The following is a 25,068-nucleotide window of genomic DNA, read 5'->3' as shown; positions in this document are numbered from 1 at the left end:
GAAATAAGATGTGCTTTGAAATGGAAGAATTTCATGTAAAGGAACTCATGTGATCCTCCAGCAAAGGATTATCACTTAGTCTACAGCCAGATGGTTAAGCACATAACATGGTAGTGGTGACATGGGAAATTGCTCTGTTATCAACTGAGTTTTCTGCTTACCCATCCCATACTTTCTCTTTGAGAGTGGAGAAGTGCATAACAAGAATTTCAGCACAGATATCGCCCATGTTGTACTGCATTTCTGACAAATGTGTTTATAGACAGTCTAAGCCATCATTATCATCCTATTGCAACAAGACGTTTTCAGCTATTGAACATCAAACTGCATCAAACTGCAACTCCACAAATAGGTGATTTTAATTATCAGGTTTTACTCATAAGTAAGATGATTTTAAAAGAGACTATTTATTTATAAATAAAACTGTATTAATTTATTTACATGGAAAAGTATTATGTGACTAAAAAACTCAACTAATTTCCACAGATCTTGGAAATAAATACTGTTATATCCCTAACTCCCACAACACCAAGCTATTCTGAACTTTAGGAATACTACACAGTGGCTTAATTACAATTGGTTTAGTCCTCAGCTATAAACAAACAATCAGCTTAAGCCCTGAGGTTTCTGCAATGTATTATAGTTGCTGTGTGTAGATATTTATCCATACACATTTGATAGTGTATAAAGCACTGTGTAGCATGTTAAAAATTATCTATATTGAATTCCCTTCATCACTCAAGCTGTAACGCATTCAAGATTTCCAAGATTTCTTGTGAAAGTGTTGTACTTGCACCTTTACCATCCTACAGGGATTTTATCATCATTTATTTGCATTTATAGCTTTATATTTTCTGCACATAAAAATATTGTCTTTAGTTTTTCTCAGAAATAAACATTTAACTGATGATAGCTCTTTGTCTCAGGGAATCCTAAACTGTTTAACACATTTCTGTGAGTTCTGTATAACATAATGGATTTGCTTTATTTAGACATAAAAAAGCATTGTGGCTTCCCATATTTTCCTTCAAGCACAGTAATTCTCAATATTTTCAATAAATATAATGACCCTTATAATTTTCATTTTTTCTATTTCTCAGGCTTAAGTTCTTACTTGCTAGGTGGGAAATGGGAGGTATTTGTCAGACCTTGACAGCAGCCTTGGAAGAACCCTAGCCCCAGGATTCTGAGAGCTACTCTCTTATAAACATCTCAGGGCACATATTCAATGAGCATCTGTGTAATTGCTCCAGGAGACTATACCGTTTATTATTTTTCAAACAAAATGTCAGTCATAATCATCCAGAATATTATCATGCTGCCATGTTTGCAACATGTGAAAATAAATATTTTCATATTATCATCCCTTGGTATTTGCTATCATTTTCTTTGAAATATTCACAGTATTTATTCTGGTTTGTTATGATCAGATCAAATACATAAATTAAACACTTAAGTATATTGTTGAAAGGGCTAATATTGCCTTTTTCTTTTATATAGCAAACAAAATCTTTTTTGTTGCAGCTTGGTAATTCCTTTATTCAGATGATGCTTTCATATGGAAAGAATGCTTAAAACGTCATCAAGTTCTGAAAATGCACAGTGGAAATACTCTTTCTGGTTTTGAGGCAGAAAAAGAAGAGGCACCATAAAACAAACTGTCTACACTCTGGAAACATTTTCAGAGCACGGTAAGGCACTCAGGACAAAAAAAAAGAAAAGATCCTGATTATAGTTCCTTTCCTTGCCATCAACTTTTTCAGGAGCAAAACCCAACCAAATAAAGTTGCCTACAGTCCATCCTCTACCTATGTTAATTTTTCTTTTCTTTTGTTTTACTACTTCCAGGATGTTTTTATTCAATATAGCTATTCTTTAACATATTGTTCCAGATACTGAGAAGTACACATGCTTTGACAGGTACTAGCTCTCCTTTTACAACAAAACCTTCAGTTTTTACATCTGTATAGAAAAATTGAGATAATATTTGAGCTGAATATTTACACTTTGGTCTTCAAATGATAGATTTTCCCTGACCAAATATCCCTCTAACATGAGCAATCAGTGCAACTGCTGCTGTACCAGTTCATAAGTTCAATTTCCTCCTGGATGTCCTCACTGGCATGTACCCTCTTGGTGGGGCATACAAATCAATTCAGCTCTTACAGTCTTTTGCATTGTAATGGAATGCTTGAGCAGGGATATGCTGGATTCTCAGCAGACTGCTTTTCATAACTAATGTTATCTTGCCTGAGATGCTAGACCAGACTTTGCGTGTTGCCAGTGTGTCAACAAAATGTGAAACGTCTAATGCATGACTGCAGTGACTTTAGCTGTCCAAGTTTTCTTGTAACAAAGCTAGTGACAAATCCGTCTACCTCATTTCTGTGTCCACAATCTTGATTATAATGGCTGCAGCTAATGCATTTCCAAATGTTGTCAGCTGCAGTTTTCACCCTCAAACACTGACTAGGAGCAGCTCCATCTCTGTTTTCAAATGTGCCAGAAGTAGCCCTAAGAATATATCACTGTTTCTTTTGCATTTCTTCAATAGTACCTGAAAGACAATGTCTAATACTGAAAACCGAGCAACACATCCTGTATTATTGGAATGCTTTTATAAAACAAACAATCAATCAAACAAAAAAAACCCCATAAAAATACTAGATAACAGTGAAACTGGCCATAGTATGCTACCTTCAATGTATTTTTCTCATTAGAAGCTTCAGCTGCTTATCACATTCTTTCTATATTTCCACATATTTTAATCCCAGGCTTCTTTATGGCATACGCAAGGTTGCCAGTAATGCTGCTTTGGCTTTCTCATTGGTCCTTCAACATAATGATGAGGCTCAACTACCGTTCTGACCCTTTTATTGTTAAAAAACTATAGGGTGAAGCAGGTCAGCAGAGCCCTGTGCTGCAGTGCTGCATCAGGCAGAGCATTGCCTGCCTGCAGGTCAAGAGAGGTGATCCTTCCTCTTTGCTCAGCACTGGTCAGGCATACCTGGGTATTATGTTCAATGTTGGGATCCCCAGTACAAGATAGACATGGAAGCACTGGAGCTCATTTAGCAAAAGGACATGAAGGTGATTAATATAATCTTATACAAGATGAGACTGAGAGAGCTGGGACCGTTTATCCTGGAGAAGGCTCAGGGGGATATTATCAATGTATATAAATACCTGATGGGAGGGTGCAAAAAAGACAACACTAGGCTCTTCCTAGTATTTCTCAGTGACAGGATGAGAGGAAATGGACATACACGGGAATAAAGAATATCACATCTAAACAAAAGAAGGAGCTTTTTATTGTCAGGTTTGTCAAACATCAGAACAGGTTGCCCAGAAAGGTTTTGGAATCTCCCCACTTGGAGATATGCAAAGATGTCTGGATACGGCTCTGAGAAACCCTCTGTAGCCGATCCTGTTTTGAGCACAGGGTTTGGACTAGATGACAGCCCAAATAGGTCCCTGCCAACTTTAGCCATCCTGTGATTCTGTAATTTATAGTATGTTTAGTATAATACCCATTAACTTACTGAATCCTAATGAATAGTGATATGTTGTTTGCAACATGAGGGTGTAGAGGAGGATCTGAAGGATCCAAGACAGCGAAACTAGTTTGCTATTTCCTTCTTGAAACTCCTGAAACTATTAAGGGAAATTCTTATTAAAGAATGTTTTGTACAAGACTACATTTTTCTAATTGACAGAGAGTGTATAGTGCCAAGTTTGAATATCAAAAGAGTAATAAATCTGAATTAAAATCCTCTGGCTTACAACCCTTCACAAGGATGTGTATTGTATATATAAGCCTCCACTAAACACAATGTTGTGGGTTTTTTGTGAAACCATCTTCTCTTTTCTCATGGACATATTTACCTGGGTGTTTCACTGCATTGCAGGGTCTCTGGAATTGCTAGCATGTACCAAATACCCAAAGCGCTATTGAACTTGCAAATAGACACAGGGATAAGAGTAAGATACAGCTTAGTATATTATATAACTCTACTGTGAAGTAAATGCTCTAATTTAGCAGAAAGGACAAATTCTTGTCTGAATATACCAGTGTAACTGCGTTAACAATATACTTTCTCCAAATGTCTACATATGTAGAAAATAATAGAGTTTTACCCTAATATTTACTCCTGTATTTCCACCTTCAATTGTGTATTTTAGTCTCTCTGCTGCAGGTACACATCTTATGGGTCTGGGTGTGAAGGGGAGATTTAGTAGACAGAGGCCATTGAAGCTGTAAAGACAACTTAAGAGATGAAACAATGTTTACATTGTTTGAAGAACTTGCTTTATGCACTCCTTCTATGGATGCAATTACAATGCATTAGTACACATTACATTGATTTCTAAAGAAAGCTTTGTGCCAGATTAAAATAAAGGTCAAAAAATAACTGCTACTGAGCAAGCTTTTTGCCTAGCTCAGTTCCATGGTTTTCATAAACAAAAATAGCTACTGATTTTCTTCTCCGTAATAATATCATCTTTCTTATTAATCCCTCTGTAATTTGTTCCATTCAATCTACTTTTACAAATACATTACTTTAATAGCACATTAGTCATCCTAGAAATATCTGCTTATGTTATGGCTTGTAGTGGAACATATCATGACATGACTTTACCTTGGGGATTTTCATTCTCATTACTTCTAGACTTCAACAGCTTTTATACTGTGGATGCCACTGTGCTCTGAAAGCCTGTCAGTGACAACAGTAATAAAATATAACAGTAACAGAGGTTGGACTGGTTGAAACAAGACCTGTACCATGTCTCCAATAAAACTAAGTATCTTGAAATCTCGTTTTGTCTTTTGTGTAAACTTTCAACAGCAAGCAGTTATCTTCTGAATTGGAGAGACCTCAGTTTGATAGATGGACCACTTGGTGCATAAAGAGCTGGCTGCATGGCTGCATGCAAAGAGTTGTGGTCAATGGCTCAATGTCCAGCTGGAGGCCAGTAACGAGTGGTGTCCCTCAGGGATCGGTGTTGGGACCGGTCTTGTTGAACGTCTTCATCGCTGACATGGACAGTGGGATTGAGTGCGCCCTCAGCAAGTTTGCCGATGACACCAAGCTGCGTGGTTCGGTTGATACGCTGGAGGGAAGGAATGCCATCCAGAGGGACCTTGACACACTTGTGAGGTGGGCTGATGCCAACCTCATGAAGTTTAACCATGCCAAGTGCAAGGTCCTACACCTGGGTGGGAGCAATCCCAGGCACAGCTACAGGTTGGGCAGAGAAGAGATTCAGAGCAGCCCTGTGGGGAAGGACTTGGGGGTGTTGGTGGATGAGAAAAGGAACATGAGCCGGCTTCAGGTGTGCGCTCGCAGCCCAGAAAGCCAACCGTATCCTGGGCTGCATCAAAAGGAGCGTGACCAGCAGGTCGAAGGAGGTGATCCTGCCCCTTTATTCTGCTCTTGTGAGACCTCACCTGGAGTATTGTGTGCAGTTCTGGTGTCCTCAACATAAAAAGGACATGGAACTGTTGGAACAAGTCCAGAGGAGGGCCATGAGGATGATCAGGGGACTGGAGCACCTCCCGTATGAAGATAGGTTGAGAAAGTTGGGGCTGTTCAGCCTGGAGAAGAGAAGGCTGAGTGGAGACCTCATAGCAGCCTTCCAGTATCTGAAGGGGGCCTATAGGGATGCTGGGGAGGGACTCTTCATTAGGGACTGTAGTGATAGGGCAAGGGGTAATGGGTTAAAACTTAAACAGGGGAAGTTTAGATTGGATATAAGGAGGAAATTCTTTCCTGCTAGGGTCATGAGGCACTGGAATAGGTTGCCCAGGAGGTTGTGAATGCTCCACCCCTGGCAGTGTTCAAGACCAGGTTGGACGAAGCCTTGGGTGGCATGGTTTAGTGTGAGGTGCCCCTGCCCATGGCAGGGGAGTTGGAACTAGATGATCTTAAGGTCCTTTCCAATCCTAACTATTCTACAATTCTATGATTCTCATGCACTGAGACACCATGGTGAATGCTCCATAACTCTGTATTAAGACAACATTTTTGCACTGTAAAGGAATATTAACTACGATTCATTATAATCTTTTCCTAAGCATCATTAATGTAATTAACAGCCTGTTAACCAAGGCATTAGACCTTCAGTATCACATAATAAATTGTAAATCCACAGCTGGTAGGAGACCCTTTCAAGAGAAACACTGCTCAGGAATACCACAGACAGGACTGTGAAAATCTCTTTATTCAGCGGTGGAGAACCTCCAACATCCATTAAAGAAGAATAAATGTCTGACTTCAATTGCTCCAAAAATATACTTAAATAAATATCAGCCTAAGGAACTGCACTTCTGCCAGCTAAAGCTCCATCAAAAATGGTTAATTATTCTTGTAAAGACTATTTCCTTAAAGGACATAATTTTGCTGCAATATCTATATATTGGGTCATTAAATACCCTTCAGCAATAATTATTTGATGTTATGGTGAGCTATTCAGAGAAAATTCAAAGAAGAGAACAAAGATCTTGCTGGACATAGGAAGCAGGTAAGACAAAAGCTATCATGTCCATCCCTCTTGAGGCATCTTGAGTAAATAATTTGCTAATAGCTAGTATCCTACAAGTTTCCTTAATATTGTTAAAGCAAGTGCTATAGCTAACAGCTACAATTCTCATGCTGGGTTTGTCATGCAAATCTTAAGTTCATGAATTTTAATTCCCCCTCATTTTAAAAGCACTACCACACTGTCATAACGTTACAACATTAAAGGAACATAGCTCAAGATTCTTTTTCATATACACCAGTGCCTTTTCTTATTTGTCTGGGGAACAAACTGCTGTTAGACCAAATTAATTCACATGGTGTGACATACTTCACTCAGCCTTTGCCACAAGAGCTGCCACAGCTAAAGTTGCTGTGCCCTACTTAGGAAATCAGCACAGAAAAAAACAGTGCAATGGCACCATTATGAAAACATTCATAAACTGTTGACCACTTAGGCCATTTTATAAAAGTCTAGGGGCTATGTGGCTAGCAAAATGACTGCCACTATATTGTCGCAATGCACTAGAGCAAGACAATCAATATAGTTTTGCAAATTTGAGGTGAAGAACTACACTGTGAAACCTGAGCTTTCCAGTAGACGTAGATCCTAACCCACCTCCTGCAAGATATGAGTTGAAGAAATTATATGTATCAAAAAATACATAATTTGCCTTTAACCATCCTTTACTTACCCAATTATTAAAACAATCAATTCCTGTGTCAATCCAAAAATGAGTTGTTTTATATGAAATCTTTTTCTCTTTTTCTCCCAAGTTATCATGTTTCTTTGTTCAATGCCATATTTTGTTTTGTATTTTTTTAGGCAGTTAAGCTGCAAGCAAGGAAGCAAAGTTACTAGATCTACTAGGGCTTGTTTGTCTGGTTTCTTGCAGTCACTTAGTCTATGAACAACTGGAGGATGAAGGCAGAGAAAAGCAACAAAATGACAGTGGAAAAATAGAGAATGCTGCTTTGCTATTTTAGTTGCTGGATTTTCTTAGGCAGTCACACTCTTGGCAACTGAACACATTGTTTTGATAAAAGCATGAAAAGGAAGAGCATCTTTTTCTTCTAACCTCAGGTCCAGCCTCCTTAACTGTGTCCTACACTCCCACTGCTGCTTCCATGGGCTACTTACGCATCCATGTCTCACCCAGCAGCTCTCACCCTTTCTTCATTATTGGTAAGAAGCAAAGATTTAGTTTCAAACCTACAAGACCCTCTGCAACACTCACTTTTTTAATTATTATGGATTCTTCAGGTGTGACAACATCTAGCGCAGCTGAGGAAAATCCTGATCCCAGCCCCCAGCATCACCTTGTCAGGAGACTTAATACATACGTGAACTAAAACCTGAAACTAAAACCCAGGAAGCACATGCAGCAACGATGACATTGTAATTTACCTGAGATTTGTTATTTAGTGTTAAAAAAAATAAAAGACAAGAGAGTTAAACGGAAGACACAGAACTCTCAGCCATCACATTTTAAAGGGAATCAGAGGCTCCAAACAGGCTACAGTGCAAGGAGCATTTCATGTGATGATGACCATGAATTTGCTATCTTAAAGCCAAAACATTCAGATCCTAGCTGTACATGCTGCAAGATCATATAAACTTTCAATTTGTGAGTTAAGCTTTCTCTCTCTCCTTGCTCTGAAAAAACAAGGAGAGATTTTAATCCTTAAAGGGATTCAAGGAAGTAAAATTGCCTTTCCCTGTTTCCATGTTTCTTACTTTCTTACTCTGAAAATCACGAACATTTGTTACACTCTAAGAAATTCTTTTACAGGGCAGGAATGGAGGATATGAAGGAATAAAATGTGTAAGAACAGACAATTTTTCTGCTCAAACAACCTGACACCAGGTACTGAAACCCCAAGGGGCTGGACCTACTCTCAGGTTTGCTCACATGAACACTACTCAGTTCAACATAATGAGGTGATCTGAGGCACATCTCCTGAGACACAACGCTTTGGAGCAGAAAAGCCTTAGGAAGAAGGCAAAACTTAGGATGAAACTTTTATTTTGCGGGTTCTTTTGAGAACCTCTTCTTCCACCCATCTTCCTAGTGCACAATTTTAAGTCTTAGAATTAATACACGCTCTGTTCCATCTCTATGGATAAAAGCCAAACAGATTATTTAGACTGTATTTTTAGTACAACATAATGAATACACAGTTCTGCAGTATCTGTCTTGTAAATAAGCACAAAAGCACTCATATTTTAGATTTTCATCACAAATATTATTGTGTCACTTAAGTCCAGCCATCTTCCCTGAAGACAAATAATTCAATCTAACAGGGAAAAGAATTTGAACATAAACCACAGTTCATGCACTCAGGGGAAATTACTAAGGAAACCAAATTTATGATCATTGTATTATGAATAAATAGCTCTTTGGTACATGCTATAGAATGAAAGAAATATATTGCTAGTCTGTTAACACTTATTGCACAGGTAAATACAACGTATGTTAAGAAACTGAATCCCTGCTGAGGACAAAATATGATTTGTCATTAACATTCAGCAAATCCGTCAGCTGAAGCCGCATTAAAATATTCTTAAACATCTTGACCTATAGTGATCTGCCAAAATGGTCTGTAAATCATTATTTCTTGATTATGATACTATGGCTAGAGCTTTCATTTCCCTGATGTTATCAGTGGCTGAGATTAGAGTCAGCTCCAGAGCAGAAGACTCTTGCTGAAAACAATTCCCAGCTGAACTGGGTAATGCACAAAGAGAGTGAGAGGCTTTAATGATCAAAAACAACACCCTGAGCTGCACTTTGAAGAGGCAGCAGGTCATGTAGGGTCTGATATATGAAGAGTAGATGCTGACTGTGCCAAAGAACACAATTTTCAGACAGATCCATCCATTGAGATGACAGAGGCTGTCACTTTGCTTCCACAAGACTAGGCTAACATGGGTAATTCCCTCACCCCAGGACAGCACAGTTCCCTGGTAAAAATGCACTTCTTACACAGCCCCGTGCTGCTTTTCTTTGGTCTCTTCTTTCAAGAAGAAAGGAGAGAAATGATCCTACCTTTGCTGCAGGGGGCAATTACAGATGCTTCCTTTAGTGAGTGAGTGGGCAGAGTAAACCCTCTCCTTGTCCCATGAAGATCCAAGAGACCAACTAGCAGCAGCACTGATGTGGGACTACAGCTTGGACATGCACTGCTCTGTCATCACCGTGGGCAGCGCCAAACTCCTGAAAGATGGGTTTCACTATGCCCCTGGGAATTGATGCAGTTCTGTGAAGTTTCAGCTTTATCATAACAAAAAAACCTAACCAACCAACCAAAAAGATATTAAGATTGTATACTTTATGCTTGTAAAGTTTAAATATTGGAATGTAAAACTGTAGAGTTCATCTTTGAAATGCTTTAACAGAGCATGACTTGGGGAGCCCAACTCAGGTTTTTGAACATTTGGGTGTGCACATGGTAGGCTACAGGGCAGTGGCTTTGAGTTTGCTGCAGGGAAATTTGTGCTGATATTACTGAAACAGAAAATTCTCTTGTGTGGAGGCAGTGCTGGGTTGCTGTGAGAAGGAGCCAGGGGCTCTGACAGACCAGTAAGTGTGTCTGAGGGCATTATCACCCCATCTGCACACCCCCTCCTTTTCTCTCCAAAGTCAGTGTTCCTGTAGCAGAGGCTTCAGAAGCAAATGTACCTGCTGCTTGGCAGAGATTGCACTCTCAGCTCATCAACATTTAAAGCTGCAAAGCCACCCGACTGCTGCAGTGATGGTGCGGATCACAGCGGCTTCTGTCACCCTGCTCCAGGGTAGCAGCTCCCAGCAGCACGGGGCAGAGGAGAGCTGAGGGTGGTAACACTGTGGATCACGGCTGTTCAGTCTGACAGAGCCCATCTGTCAAAACCCAAAAGTGACAAAGAGAGATAGATTACACAGGAACTGTGGTTGTATTAAGGGGAAATGTAAAGTCATGCTTTCCCATGAAAAAAAAAATGTAATTAAGTCAATTAATGCGCTTGATATTTTTGCACAGTATCTGTAACAGCACATTCAACTAGAATTAAGTAATAGGAAATAAATCTCAGCTGGACCACTGCCTGGAAAAGTGCCCAAGTACAAGGAAAAACTGTATTGTCTGAACGATTTATGTTTAAGAGCAATTCATGGAACGGATTTTTCTGTTGATTCTGCACTTTTTGCTGATAATTACAGAATATTTTGGGGGGGGGGAGGAGCTGTCACTTTAATTGAAACAAATTTTTCACTCCAAACAAACAGGAGGTAAAAATAACCCTGTATCTTATCAATTTTTTAAGGGGAGAAGGGTGTTTAAAAATTCATTGTCTCTTTCTCATCTATTCTAAGATTTCTTTTGGTATTATAAATATCATTTATAATACTTTCAGGAGCACATACTTTGAAGTCCCTACCCTTTGCCAGAAAGGGTGAAAGAGACCTTTGCATAAAATGGAGCTTTGACTGTCAGTGCACATTTTTAAACAATAGTGGTCTGTGTAACATAAAGCCTGGTACATGCATTCCAGCTTTTCTGCAAGATTTTTACATAAACCTTAGCAAGCCACATCACCCCTCACTGCTTTCTCTGTGAGGGCAGGGAGACATGGAAAGTCAGTATATTCCTTCCTTGCCTTAGCAGGATACAGAGAGAAGAAAATATTGAGAGTGGGCACATCTTCACATATGGTTGCATTACAGTAGTGAACTAAACAAGATCAAGGCATGGGCCAAGTGCTGCTTTGCAAGTTTTCATTCTGTTAAGCTGTTACGACAGTCCCTAACACTGTTTTTGGCTTTGCTGTCTGAAACATTGCCTAGAGAGGGCTCAGGAGTAGTAAGGTCAGGTAACCTTCTTCACTGTCAGCCTGGGCATGGAAGTCTTGTTTTACGGGAGAAGGGTCCAGGATTCCTTCTGGCTGGACACACAACATGCCGCTCCAACTGGTCTCAGAACTGGAGAACTGGCCTTGCTTGTTTTATTTACTAGTGTAGACATAGCTGTAAAAACCTCTGATAAAGGGACATAGCTTCTGGTTACAGGCAATATAAAACTAGATTAATGGTTATAGTAGAGCATATACTGTTGTTTGTCAATTTGACCTGCAATTAGATCCACACAGACAGTTTCTTGGCTCAAGTCTTCAGTACATGAACAATGTACTTGTGTTTTGCAAGTACAGCTGTAGCCTTTGCAGGGTCTGATTATGATGCTACATGCTTCTCAAATGATTTTCTGTAAAGATTAGAGTCAGGGTCGATGACCTGAAACTCAATATCATGACCTCCATCTCTCTAGCAACGTATGTGTTGTTCTAAGGACCTATCCTACTTGCACATCGGTATGAGTTAGGCAAGCCAGACTACCAAAAGGTCCTGCAGAGCTGCAATCCAAATACACTGGACTGGGAAACCACTCTGTAGCAAACGCCAAAGGAGCAGGCTGCTGGAAGAACTTCAGGTGAAAAATATGGTTGTGTAACAAAGCACGCCCCAGAGAGGAAGAGCAAAACCGGTTTAAAAAATCCCTGATGGAAAATTTTGTCCTACTTAAATCAAAGCACTTCTGCGGGAATGTTTCCATCTGTAGGTTTTACAAAAATAGTCTAGTCATTCCTTTTCAGTATAGCTGAAACATTTCATTTCAAGAAATCCAGAGCATTCTCCTTCACTGCTACTGATACTGTGTTTTATTGCAGAGTCTCTCAGAACTGACAGGCTGGGAGTTGCCTGAAGTCAGCAACTGACTCTCCATTCCTCTCTCTTTTAGGTACAATCAACTTAAATACAGCATCTCTGGCAGAGCTTTGTCTAATCTAACTTCACAAAAGTTGTCTTCTTTTTTTGAGTTTCATCCTGCTTGAGAGTCCAAAAGTTATTTCTAACAAAAAATTACCTCATCATTTCTGTAATATTTTGGAAATATTAAAGAAAAATGCCATCAGTTAGTCCCCTCCACTTGAATATTCAATGTATAGTACAGTTGGACAAATAACATCAAATCAAAGCACTTGGTCCTTACTGAAACAAAACACCCATATGTCATAAAACAAACAAACACAAAAAAAAAAACCAACCACAGTGTCTTGTCATTTTTCTGTTCTTTAGACAATTTTTCAGAATTTTTTTCATGAGCAGGATCACAGTCAGATGTTCATTTTGGTTTGACACTAAACAATAATCTGTATTTCCTGCAGAATGACCATAGAATCATAGAATCATAGAATAGTTAGGGTTGGAAAAGACCTTAAGATCATCCCATCGTCACTTCCATTTCTGTGCTATCCTTTCTTGATTAAATGTGCAAAACAGCACATCTCCAAATGTAAGCAGAGACCATAGGGTTCTTCTTCATCTTTGTCTGAGCTGAAGACAGCTTTGGGTGAGCTCTCAAGTATGGCATAGGCTGAGCAGGGAAGTGAGATCAGGAGAGACCACAAGAAAAGAATTTTACAGAAAATTATTGAAGAGTTCTTAAATCATGAAGATCTTATTACCATACCAAAAATAGGGGCAGTGAGAACAGCAGGAACCTCTCTGCAAATAGACCTGAATCTTGGCATGGGAAGATTCGCTATTTACATGCTTTCAATATAGGACATAGCTGCCTTTCCCTTTTCAAGTGTCCACTGGGAGTGCTACATTTCCTGAATCAATTAAAAATCAAGAGTTAAGTTAAATGAAATAATAAATTCCAGACATTGATTTTTATGTTAGGAGTCATCTTTATGCAAAGCATAATGTATCATCCTAAATGTCACTCATTCAGTAATACTATTATAATGCTATTCCTTGGTGATAGTCAGAAAAAGTTTGTCCAGGCCATTCATCAACACTGTCACTATGTCATTTTTTTGTCTAACCTGAAACCTGACTGTAAGAGATCTCAGGCATCGGCTGAGAACAAAAATGGGAGACAGTGCTACCAGAGCTAGTTCAGTTCCATGTGCTCCATTCCTCTGGTCTTCCGTGTGCTCAGACACAATTTAACTCTAACAATCAAATAAAGGCAAATGGGGAGTTCTGGGGCAAGAATACTATTAAAGGGCTTTGTAACCAGCATCTCTAAACAATGCTGATGGAGCACTCCGTGTGTGACCTGCTAACTCCAAGAGGTGCCTTACCAAACAGTGTACAAAGATTTTGCAAATGGAGTTTGCAATATGGGAGGGCCTTGAATCTTATGTCCCTTTCCCAGCTCCACCCCAGCTCAATCTAGGCAGCGACTAAGCATGCTCTGAGAGAAGACTGTCACCTACTGAACCACAACCTTTCGCTGGCCTGACTACCCAAACAGGGCTTGCTCAGCCTGGGAGTCCCATGTGTTCCCACTTTCAGCTTTCCCTGCCCAGGAGAGAAAGACTTTCCCCTTTCTGCTCTTCCTTAAATACAATCCAAGCAGTAGAAATCTATAGAAATACCACAAAGGTACAGAAAGAGTAACTAAATCTCTCTTGTATTTCCTGTTTTATAAATTAATTTCTTCTTTATATGGCAAGGAAAATAATGGCTAGGCATACCTGTAGTGGTTGGATTGTTCTGGGGGTGATTAACTCAAAGATGTAAATGTCCACATCTCTCAGCAGCACGCACAGGAATCATCCCTTCTTCATAAAGTATAAAAAATTGATCTATCCTCTTCTAAGACTAAAAAGCATTACATCTGCTGAACAATGTCCCTACTCATCAAAACAGTAACCTACTGCTACATTATCTGGGCTGCATTATTTTTTCATTTCATTATAATAAATTAGCTGCTTGGCTATTTACATGCTTCATGTTTAAGGGAGATATTCACCAGCTCCTACAGAAGCAGAGCCAGTCTGTTACATAAACTGTCCCAGAGTTCATTTAATTACTGCAGTGCCCAAGTGTTTAAATGAAACTTCCTGCCTCAGATATGCTCCATCAACACAGAGTGGAATCAATAAGGCTCATTTGAAGCAATTTACCCACTGTCGTGTATATTCCAGCCAGTGCTTGCATTCATCTGGATAGTATTAGTTTATCATATGTCTCTGAAGGATTTTCCTGTAGAAGTTTCTCATTCCGTGCTCATACAGATGAATGAACAGTGTCAAAAAAATTTCAATCTCTTTTATCTTTGTGAGAATTTCAGAGCTAGTGGTGGGAGCTGGGCGTGATTTTCTAGGTCCATGAGGGCCACAGAACAAGGACAACATCATTTCTGATCATCACAGACATACTTTAGTTACCACTCAGCCTCCAGGCAGATCACCCTAAATAAGATAAAATGGCAGTTGTTTCATCAGAATCTTTGTGCCACCTGAAAAAAAAAAAACAAAAAAAAAACGAACAAACATATTTTGCCTCACTACCCCAGACAACAGTGAGGAATTCAGGAAATGTGGCTGTAATTTGCTTGCATATCAGTTTGTTGTTGTTTAGTTACTTCAGCTCATTCTTTTATTCAGCAACTACAAAATATGCAGGGCTGAAATCATCTTTACAAGCAGTTTTAATCTGAATGGGGCATTGAGTAATGAAAGAGACAAACTGAAGTTTCTTAGCAGTCTGCTTGACTCACAGACATCAGAGTGAAAGAGACATCTGTTCCCAAATGACTATTTAAGAAATAACCTTTAAAAAGAGGGCATTTGCTAGGTTGAAAAGAAATAAGAATTCATTACTTATAAAGATGTGTCACAGACTTGTTTCTATTCTCCTGGTGAGGCATCACTCCCTTAAAGAGGCTTCCTTTGACTTTCAGATGATTAGTTATCACTCAGTGATACCAACACATTCAAACACATATTTACTAACAAGAGTTGTCTCCTGCCTCCAATCCAGGCATCACAGCTGTGCCGCAGACTTAATACAATTCTAGCTGAGCAATAAGCTCATCTGAATTTCAACAACCTGTGGCCACATCAAAGAACAAGCAATTTCAGGTTTCCAGGAATTTCTGGACAAGAAGTATGGTACAGATGTATAATTACAGTTTAACAATAAATAAAATATGCAGCTGAGTATTTTAAATAATGCTTGTAACTCCAACTGATGCATCCACTTCATATACAGCTTGACTGTCAAGACTTGTATCAATAAGATGGAGTGGAGCGGACAAGAAGATAGCTGCTTCTGTCTATAATAAGAAAAAAAAGTACAGAAGAATTGTTACAGTGCCATGGAGACACTGCCAAGGGGGTCTCTTTCCACTACATTAATGTGTGCATAACGGAGAGCCTTCTTGTTCCCTTGTTACAGCTGCAGAATACAATTCAACACTTCTGCTCACATCATTGTATTCATGTCTATTGCAGAGGATAATGGATTTTTGGAAAGAACCCCCACATTCAGCTAGAAGAAAATACTGACTTCATATCTCAAGTAAGCATCTGCATGTGCGGTTAAGGTTACTGTAATCTGTTTGGGGTTTTGGGATTTTTTTCTGTTATATTTCAAAAGAGAAAGTCTACACTCTGATTTTGGGCTGCTTTTCATGCTTTTCATTTTCTTTACTATGAAAATAGATTTTTGCTTCTTGAACTCCTTCACACACTCAAACAAGCAGAGGGTTGAATATTCATTTTGATCAGAATATACTCAGTAGTAGGCACTGGTCTTGTAAAGAGAACAGTGCAAAAACATCCTTGTGCTTGGGACAAAACCAGGAACCTCATTCAGAGGGAGGTCAGCTAAATCTTCTGCTCCTTTTTTTAAAAGAACTTTCTCTTTTTGGACTAGGAAACTGTTGTGGTTTAAGCCCAGTCAGCAACGCAGCCACTCACTCACTCCCCGTGCCTTCCTCCACGCCCGCTCCCAGAGGGATGGGTGGGAGAACTGAAAGAATGTAACTCCCACGGGTTGAGATTAGAACAGTCCAGTAACTAAGGTGTAATACAAACCACTGCTGCTGCCACCAATAATAATAATGATAAGGGAAATAACAAGGGAAGAGAATAAAACCCCTCACCACCCGCTGATCGATATCTAACCCAACCCGAGCAGTGATCTGAGCCCTTCGGGTAACTGCCCCCAGTTTATATAGTGGGCATGATGTGCTGTGGTATGGAATACCTCTTTGGTCAGTTTGGGTCAGGTGTCCTGTCTCTGCTTCCTCCTGGCTTCCCCTCCTCCCTGGCAGAGCATGAGAATCACAAAGTCCTTGGTAAGATTAAACATTACTGCGCGACAACTGAACACATTGGTGTTATCAGCGCTGTTTTCCCAGGCTGAAAGTCAAAAACACAGCACTGCACCAGCTACTAAGAAGGAGAAAAATGACTGCTACTGCTGAACCCAGGACAGAAACAGAAAGGAATAAATGCATTTTCAAGCATTGACTTTCAATTTTATATGGAAGAGGGTAATGCACCTAGTTTGTGAGTTTATCTTTGATCTGTAACAATTACATGTTTTCTAGGCAAAAATCTTCACCCAAACATAGTGTTCTATTGAGGAGATTTAGTGGTAAAAGGAATATCCTTCCAGTTCCTGTGCTGGAGCTGTGAAGCCCAGAAATTCCTACAAACCAAACAGATATGGGCAAGGCAAACAAGGAAACAAAAAAGTGAATGAAAAGGGGACAAAGTGAAAGTCCATCATGCAAGATGCTGAATGTCTTTCCCTCCACTCAGTTCCCTGGGAGATAAGGATGCTCCACAGTTCATGTATTTATTGACTTTTGCTACAGTTCATGTGTGGAACATTTAAAAAGAGAACGCAACTTTTGCATGCTAGTGCTGTCAGCCCAAGACCTTTCCTGAAAATGAGATTCACTTTGAAAAAAGAATCACAAAACACCTACTGTTCAACAGTCCCTGTACACAGTAGGGTGGACTGAGAACAGCATGTCAGCTTTAATTTTAAATCTGTCTGATTCTGTTTCTTGTATCATACTTTCCTGACTATTCATATAGGATTCTTCTCACATTTCTTGTGCTAGTGCCCTGATTTTTAATTTATTTAATTCCTTTAATTCTCATTAGGGTACATCAGAGTGGATATAGTCACATCATAATGTCAGGCATTTACCAATAAATAAGTATTTATGGATTTCAAAAAATTAAAATATGCAAATGTGGTTCAATAAATTGTGAAAAGATGTATTATTCTCAACACTGCATTGTGTGCATCTTCTTTAAAAAAAAAAAACTCTTTTCAACTGATATTATGAGCCTGATAGAGCATAGCACCTCTACTGGAATCATCACAATTTAATTATGTGGCACCATACATATTCCAAGCATTTCTAAAATGAGTAGAATTTGCAGTGGAAACGCATATCAAAATAACTATGTGACCTGTGCAATAGCCAGTTTTTAGAGCTATATATTAATCCAACCCAGAAGACTTTTAGAATATCAAAATGTTCTAAAAAAAAGACACCATTGTGCACATTACACTGAAAGAAAAGGACCCAGCATGTGCAGAGCCCACATCTGCCCACAGTTCTCATTACTCTGAAACGACAGGGTTGCCTGCAGCCTTCATTGCATTGAGTTCCATAAGAAGATCGTTCACTTTTTAGAGGGCAAGATAATTTTTACCAGCAGGAATGTGGGTTTTAAAAATAGAGTTATTTCAGAAAGAAGTGCATACTGATTTCAAAACACCTTGTCTTCAAGGTACAAATATGTAACAGTGATGCCAACTCATACCTAGATGGAATGAATTTGAGAAACACACTTAGTAGAGCATACTCTTCATATTAGAGAAACCGACAAAGCCAAGACTACAAAAGGTGAGGGGGAAGAGGGGTGCTAGAAATCTATGCACACGGCTCATACCCTTCAAAAGATATAGCCACCAACATTTTCTAAACCAAGGCATGTGCTTGACTTCAAGATCTGGATACTCAGTGTTACCAGTTTCAGCAAAGAAGCTGAGAATAGGCAAAGTAACCTATTACTGTGGAAAACGTAGGCCATTATACTTCTCTAAAAAAATTAATTAGATAGAAAAAGACCTTAGCTAAGTCATACAGGAAGTCTGTGCAGGGTGACTCATGCCCTCCTCTGCATTGTGCTGGCGTAAAACGGAGCCAGTGGAAGCAATGCCTTCCCTGTCTTAGTGCAATGCACTCATCTGGCAGCTGCGGTAGACTCTGGCCACTCCAAATTCTGGCAGGGGAACAGGCAGACTGTGCCAGGACCTCACTTTGTACAAGCCAGAAAGTGACAATGGAAGTACTGCAGCAAGAAGCAGTTATTTTCTACAGGGCACAGATCCTGATGCTTACCTCTCTTCTCTTGGTACCCAAGATGTTTTTATTGGCAGAAGCTGAATACTTCATACAGCCTTGTCCATTTTGACGTAGCTTCTAAAAGGCATACGTTAGACTTGCACCTAGAACAGACAAAAAAAAAGGACCTTCATATTCAGGTTACGGATATTGTGGTCCTCAATTATACAACCATATGGATATGGTTGTATATGTGTATGTGACATGTATCACACGTATATGTACATATACGTGTGATACATATCCCATACATGTACATATACACAGATACAACCATATATATGGTTGTATCTGTGTATGGATAATCATGGTCCTCAATTATAAAACCATATATAAAATACATAATGCTCCAAGAAGTAACATTTTTTTCAACATTAAATCAAGGTTGCTAAAAATAAAGTGCACTTCCTGAAACTTCTCTCTATATGTCAGAAGAGTATTTATAGCAGAGACGATACTTCTATTAATTTTTCAATCAACCAGGGACTGAGAGAATTGGCAAAATGTTTTTCACTGTTGTTTAGTTGGCTGTTTTTTGACCACAGTTAATTTATAACAGCATTTATCCCCCACCTTACTTTTATTTGATATTATTATATCTCTAAATCTTGAATGAGAAGATGCACAGAGAACTTACAAAGTTGATGTTCATGTGGTCATTTGACGTGGTGGCCAGTATAGGGAACTGGAGAAAGCATTTAAAAAAGAAAACATTACAGTTAAGACTGATGGAAGGTGAGTTATCTGTTAAATCTTATCATGGCAAGTTACTAATATTTAGATGTTTGTTAACCTCCACAGAACAAAATATGTCCCCATGGAACAGGCACTCAACATAAGGTCTGCTGTCTATGGAGAAAAGTTACCCAGAGATGCAGGAAGATGCAGGGACATCACTGGGATAAGAAGCACATTTTTTTCCCTGCCAGCTGTGTTCAGGAGCGGTGGCTGGCAAAAGGGTAAAGCAGAAAGTTTAACCTTGTGGTATGAGTTTTACTACATCTTTTTGGCTCTTGTACTATGTTTGCAGTGGAATTCGTAGCAGCATCAAGGCCCATTTCTTGGGAAATATCTTTCAGGATAAAGGGTTTGAATAAGCTTTTACAATCATAAATCATAAAAGATACAAAAATGGGAACATCATTTTTCACTGATACTTTTTCTGGACTGTCAAACCTCCTGAAATTTAGCTGTGTGATCAGCCTTTTTAGTCTGTACACTTCTGGAAATAACATGGTCAAGCATTTTACATTTTTACATAGCAGTGATTGTAGAGCAAAAAGTTGATCTTTATCCCGCAAAATGATATGAAGGATGGAATCCATAAATCCATCTCATCTGGTTTTAGACAACTCAAATTAGGCATTTATTTTAAGGTACAGATTTCTCCTAAAACCAACAGAAAGAACAAAGAACCAGAAATTCTTCCATTTTAAATAATTGGCAAAGATGACTAGTGCAGAGTGAGCTGATTTTCCCTATTAGGAGCACAAGTGGGAGGTAGGAGGATTTATATTTTGTTTTAATGTTTTCATAAGGTACAAATCTTCACCACAAAACCTAGTCAGAAAGCCCAGCTGGAAACATTACTACTTAATATTTTAATATGGATTTCCCCAAGAGGAAATGTTTTACCGTCACTTGAGAAATTTGAAAAATGCTTGTTTGAAAAGAAACATTAGGGCGAAAATACATGATTTTGCAGTGCATTCCAATAACACAATTCTTAAGTAATGGGATAAAAAGCTTGACTGCACACACATGGGGAAGCAGAGAGGCACAAATGTAGGAAGGGGAGTTCACATCACACCCTGCTCCACCTCATCCCAGGTCCATTACAGCCATCAGCCCATCAAAGACCTATCTCTGCACTCATGAAGGAGCAGAGGACCTCAAGGTAGATGGAGGAACCCTAATAATCCATTCAGAGAAACAGCTCAAGCCCAGCTCCTCCAGGAATCTCAGCACTACAAGCTGGAGACACCCATCACCATGGAGCAGCAGGAACTGCTTTCCAAGTCATCTTTCTCACTGAGGGGCCACTGCCTAGGGGCATGGGACACACCATAGGATGCAGAAGAACAGCATTTCAGGGTTATACAGAACTGATTAAGGGATGTATAGGGCAGGAACTAAAGGTGGGGAAAGGGAAGGTTCAAGGTCATTTGGGGAGAAACAGTGATAGGAAGATAGAGGAGTAAGGAGATAAAAGGGATAGGTCATGTATGAACAGGTGCTGGTGTGTACGCTTGTGTAACCATGCCCTGCTCCTGCGTAGCGCAATCTGTCCTGTGTTCTTGCTAAATAGCCTTCCTGTGTGAGGCACAATATGGGTGTGCATATGTGCATGTGTATGTGCGATTGAGGTGGGAGGGAGAGGAGAGTGATGACCCAGCCCAGCTCTTGCATGGACTGTGTGGCCAAACCAAATTACAGGAAAGATGCAGTGCGTGTTTGTGTCTGTGCATGTGTGTGTAAGTGGGTCTGTACCAGCAGATGGAATGAGGCTGCAGCCTTGGGGGCTCATATGTTCAAGGGCCAGAAACGGGAAAGACTGGGACCCCAGGGCAGCTACTGGGTGTCAGAACCCAGCTGCTGAAAAGATCCACATCATATATATGTATATATTTCCACCAGCACACCTCTGTACTGCTCAGCAACAGAGAAATCAGGATGAGGAAGCAGAATTAACATTTTCAATTTTATTCAAACAAGATATTTTAACTGACTCAAACTGTGGAATTTTGCTTTAAAGATTATCTTCACGCTGTTTTAAATAGGTTTTTCCTCCTGTTTTGAAGCACAGTATTCCTTGTGATACCAAAGATGTACTTCTATTTATTGCCTTTAGAAAAACTTACTGATACAGATTCTAAAAGTATTCGCACTGAGAGTAGAAAATGTCTGAATGCCTTTCTGAAACTACAAGTTTGGAGAGAAAATCAGAAAGCACACAGGGGAAATTTTATGGCCTCAGTAACGCAGTAGGACAGGTTAAATGATCATGATGTTCCCTTCTGGCCTTAAAATTTATTAACTTCCTCCCATTTTTCCTGTTGATAGGTTCAGTGATACTTTCCAACTACACAGCTCTCTGTGGATATTATATAGTAGCTGCATATAATTACTTCCATCTTAGAGCATGAAAAGCTGAAATTCAGAGGAGTTAAGTGACACAATCATCATGCAAGAGTGCACTAGAACCCACATTAGACCCTAGATTTATTGAGTGGCTTTCCCACATGTATAGTCCATCAGCTTCCCAGTCTCTGACAAGTTAGTTAAGTCCAGTGTTCCTTTCTCTCCCCTTCAATAAAATAAGGGCAATAACACCTTCTTATTTCTATTTACCTGTAAACTGCTGCCAAAGATGATTTCAACTCATGGAATTTCTTCAGCTATTTCTAAGCAAGCTACCTTGAGAAATGCTAGCTTTGAAGCTGCAGTAACATGGATCTCACTGCAAGATAATCGCCTTGGTATTTAAAAACCATATTTAACATCCTCTGCTGCTATACCTGATACAATGGCATGAAAACTGTACAAGTACCTGTACAAGGTGACTAGTTTAAAGCTAGAAGAGGCATTCATAGTGGATTTGAGCTATGACTACACACTCTCACAGTGTACCAGTACCACAAGTGCAGCTGTGAAGATCCAATGCAGGTTTCTTTTTATGTGACCTGATATCTGTGCTTGCAAGCTCATGGATTCTTCAGGAGGTACAATCATAACTTGCATATGTACTAATCTTATCTTTTGATTGTCATTCTGTTTAAAAGTATTTACATTCTAAATGATGCATACTCATACAATGTTTAATACACATAACAAATAATTACAATAAACACTACTCCTAATAAATAGTAGAGAGCAAAACACCTTGAAATTTGCAGCTTGAGATATAAAGTAGATTGGATTTTAATACTTAATTAAGTTGTTAAAAATTGAAGAACACTTTTTACAGCACATTAAAAAATATATTTCATGTGTAAACTCTCAAAACAACCCCATGTGAAGCTACAGGCTTGGGGAAGAATGGCTGGAAAGCTTGGCAGAAAAGGACTTGGGGTGCTGATTGACAGAGCTGAACATGAGCCAGATTGTACCCAGGCAGCCAAGTATGGCATCCTGACCTGTATCAGAAATAGCAAGCCAGCAGGACCAGGGCAGTGATCATCCCGTGTTCAGTTTTGGGGCCCTCACTGCAAGAAAGACATTTAGGTGCTGGAGTGGGTCCAGAGAAGGGCAACAAAGCTGGTGAAGGGTCCAGAGCACAAGTGTGATGAGGAATGGCTGAGAGAGCTAGGGATGATTAGTCTGGAGAAGAGAAGGCTTAAGGGAGTCTTTGTCGCACTCTACAGCTGCCTGAAAGGAGGTTGTAGTGAGGTGGGGATTGGTCTCTTCTCCCAGTAACAATAGGACAAGAGGTAACTGCCTCAAGCTGCACCAGGGGAGATTTAGATTGGATATTAGCAAAAATATCTTCACAGAGAGGGTGCTCAGGCATTGGAACAGGCTGCCCAGGGAAGTGGTGGAATCACCGTCCATGGAAATGCTCAAAAACCATATAGGTGAGGCCCTCAGTGACACGGTTTAGTGGTGGTCTTGTCAGTTCTGAGGTAATGATTGAACTTGATGATCTTAAAGGTCTTTTCCAACCTAGTTGATTCTGTGATTCTGTGAAAAGCAACTTGAAAAAAACATGGAATGGAAAACACCCTGCAGCGGCTGAGGTTTCTCTCCAGCTGAATTCAAGGGCTGATTACAGTGAGCTGTTTTCCACATCAGCTGTGCCCCTTTCTCCATTTTACTCAGTATCTACTGAAGTTTTAGGAAAAAATAATAGCATAAAGTACACAGAACTGATAGCACTACACAGGTGACAATGAGCTTTCAATGAGCTCTCGCAGCAGCAGCCTGTAAGCAATGCCTGAATGAAGCTGCAGAAATCAAAAGAACTGGGAAAATATACTAAAGAAGTTACCTCCTTCAGAGCAATACAAAATATGAAGGGCATGTGCTCCCAGAAAATGCATTCATCACACACACAGCCCTGGACTGTGTGATAAGTAACACAGCTGTAAAAATGCCTTTTCAACTTCCAGATCGGAGATTGCTAATCACTTCTCTGTACATAAGCCTGGGGTGCTCTGCTGTCTGCCTCAGTCTTACCAGGCATCTTAGCTCTCACTAAGTCCCAGACAGCAAACCAACTTTCCTAACCCCAGACAGTCCTTTACACTTGTTAGGTCCACTACAAAAAACATGGATGGAAAATACCCTGCAGTAACTCAGGTTCATAAACATGTCAAAAGAAGGAAGGAACTGTCTTCTTTCACCAAGAAGAGACAAAGACTAAAATACACCTACTTCACTCATGTTCTTCTGGAAAAAGACATTCACACACCTCTTATTAACTTAATGAAGTCATTGGTCTTACACACCATGGAAAGAAAAAGCATGAGATTTGTTATCATTTCCATTTCTAAGTATATGATATGCTTAATTTATGGAGATGTGGCACTCGAATATATGACAGAAGGAGAAAAACCCAGGCTGGAGGAGGAGGAAAAAGGATTCTGGCTGTTAATACAGTACTTCAAGCTTTTACATATATATATATATCACAGCTTTTTCCTTTCAATGAAGCAAGCTTGGGCTTTGCAAATTAATGATTCTGTGAAGTATTTCACAAGGAGAGAGAATTAATATGGAAGAATTTTGCATTTAAACCAGGGTTTTGTTATCATCTGTACCAACATATGAGTTGATGGCAAATGAATCCAAAGGGCTGCATAGAAGTTATTACAAGGAAGCAGGGAGAGGAATGGTACAAAGTATTGGCGAGTCCTAGTTGCTTGGGAAGACAGATAGCACACCCATCTGCCAGGATTAGCACATGTATCTTAGCATAGAAATTTCAGTTGCTTTTTGTGGCCCAGATTTTTGCCAGTTTTCTCGTCTTTTACCCATGGGGGGGGGGGGGAGAATCTTCAGTATTAACAGATTTGTTGAATGAGGCACATAATTCTGTCTTTCGCTGTACTCCATTTCTCATAAGGCACATAAGCTATTCTCAGAGTTCCCAGCGGAATGCATCTATGAGCTTGTGGAAGGGATTACAGAATTTTATTTGAATAAAAGCTGGTAGTTGTGTTTTGTGCCTGGTATGATTACTGAAATCACAATGTGCTCCTTCTCATGTATGGAGTAGATTTATACCAGTGTACACAGTAAAGGCTTTCTTTGCCATTGTCAGAGAAGAATATCAGCTCAAGCATCTCCTAAGGCCACACAGTTGAAGTACACCTGTTATTACATGCTGTATTCTTTCTCC

The sequence above is a fragment of the Pezoporus wallicus genome, unplaced genomic scaffold (genome assembly GCF_028554395.1).
Source record: "Pezoporus wallicus isolate ANWC-B61680 ecotype Strahan unplaced genomic scaffold, APGP_CSIRO_Pwel_v1 contig_5542, whole genome shotgun sequence".
Lineage (NCBI taxonomy): Eukaryota > Metazoa > Chordata > Aves > Psittaciformes > Psittacidae > Pezoporus > Pezoporus wallicus.
The sequence above is the reverse complement of the archived record's forward strand: the minus strand, read 5'-3'. Positions refer to the sequence as shown.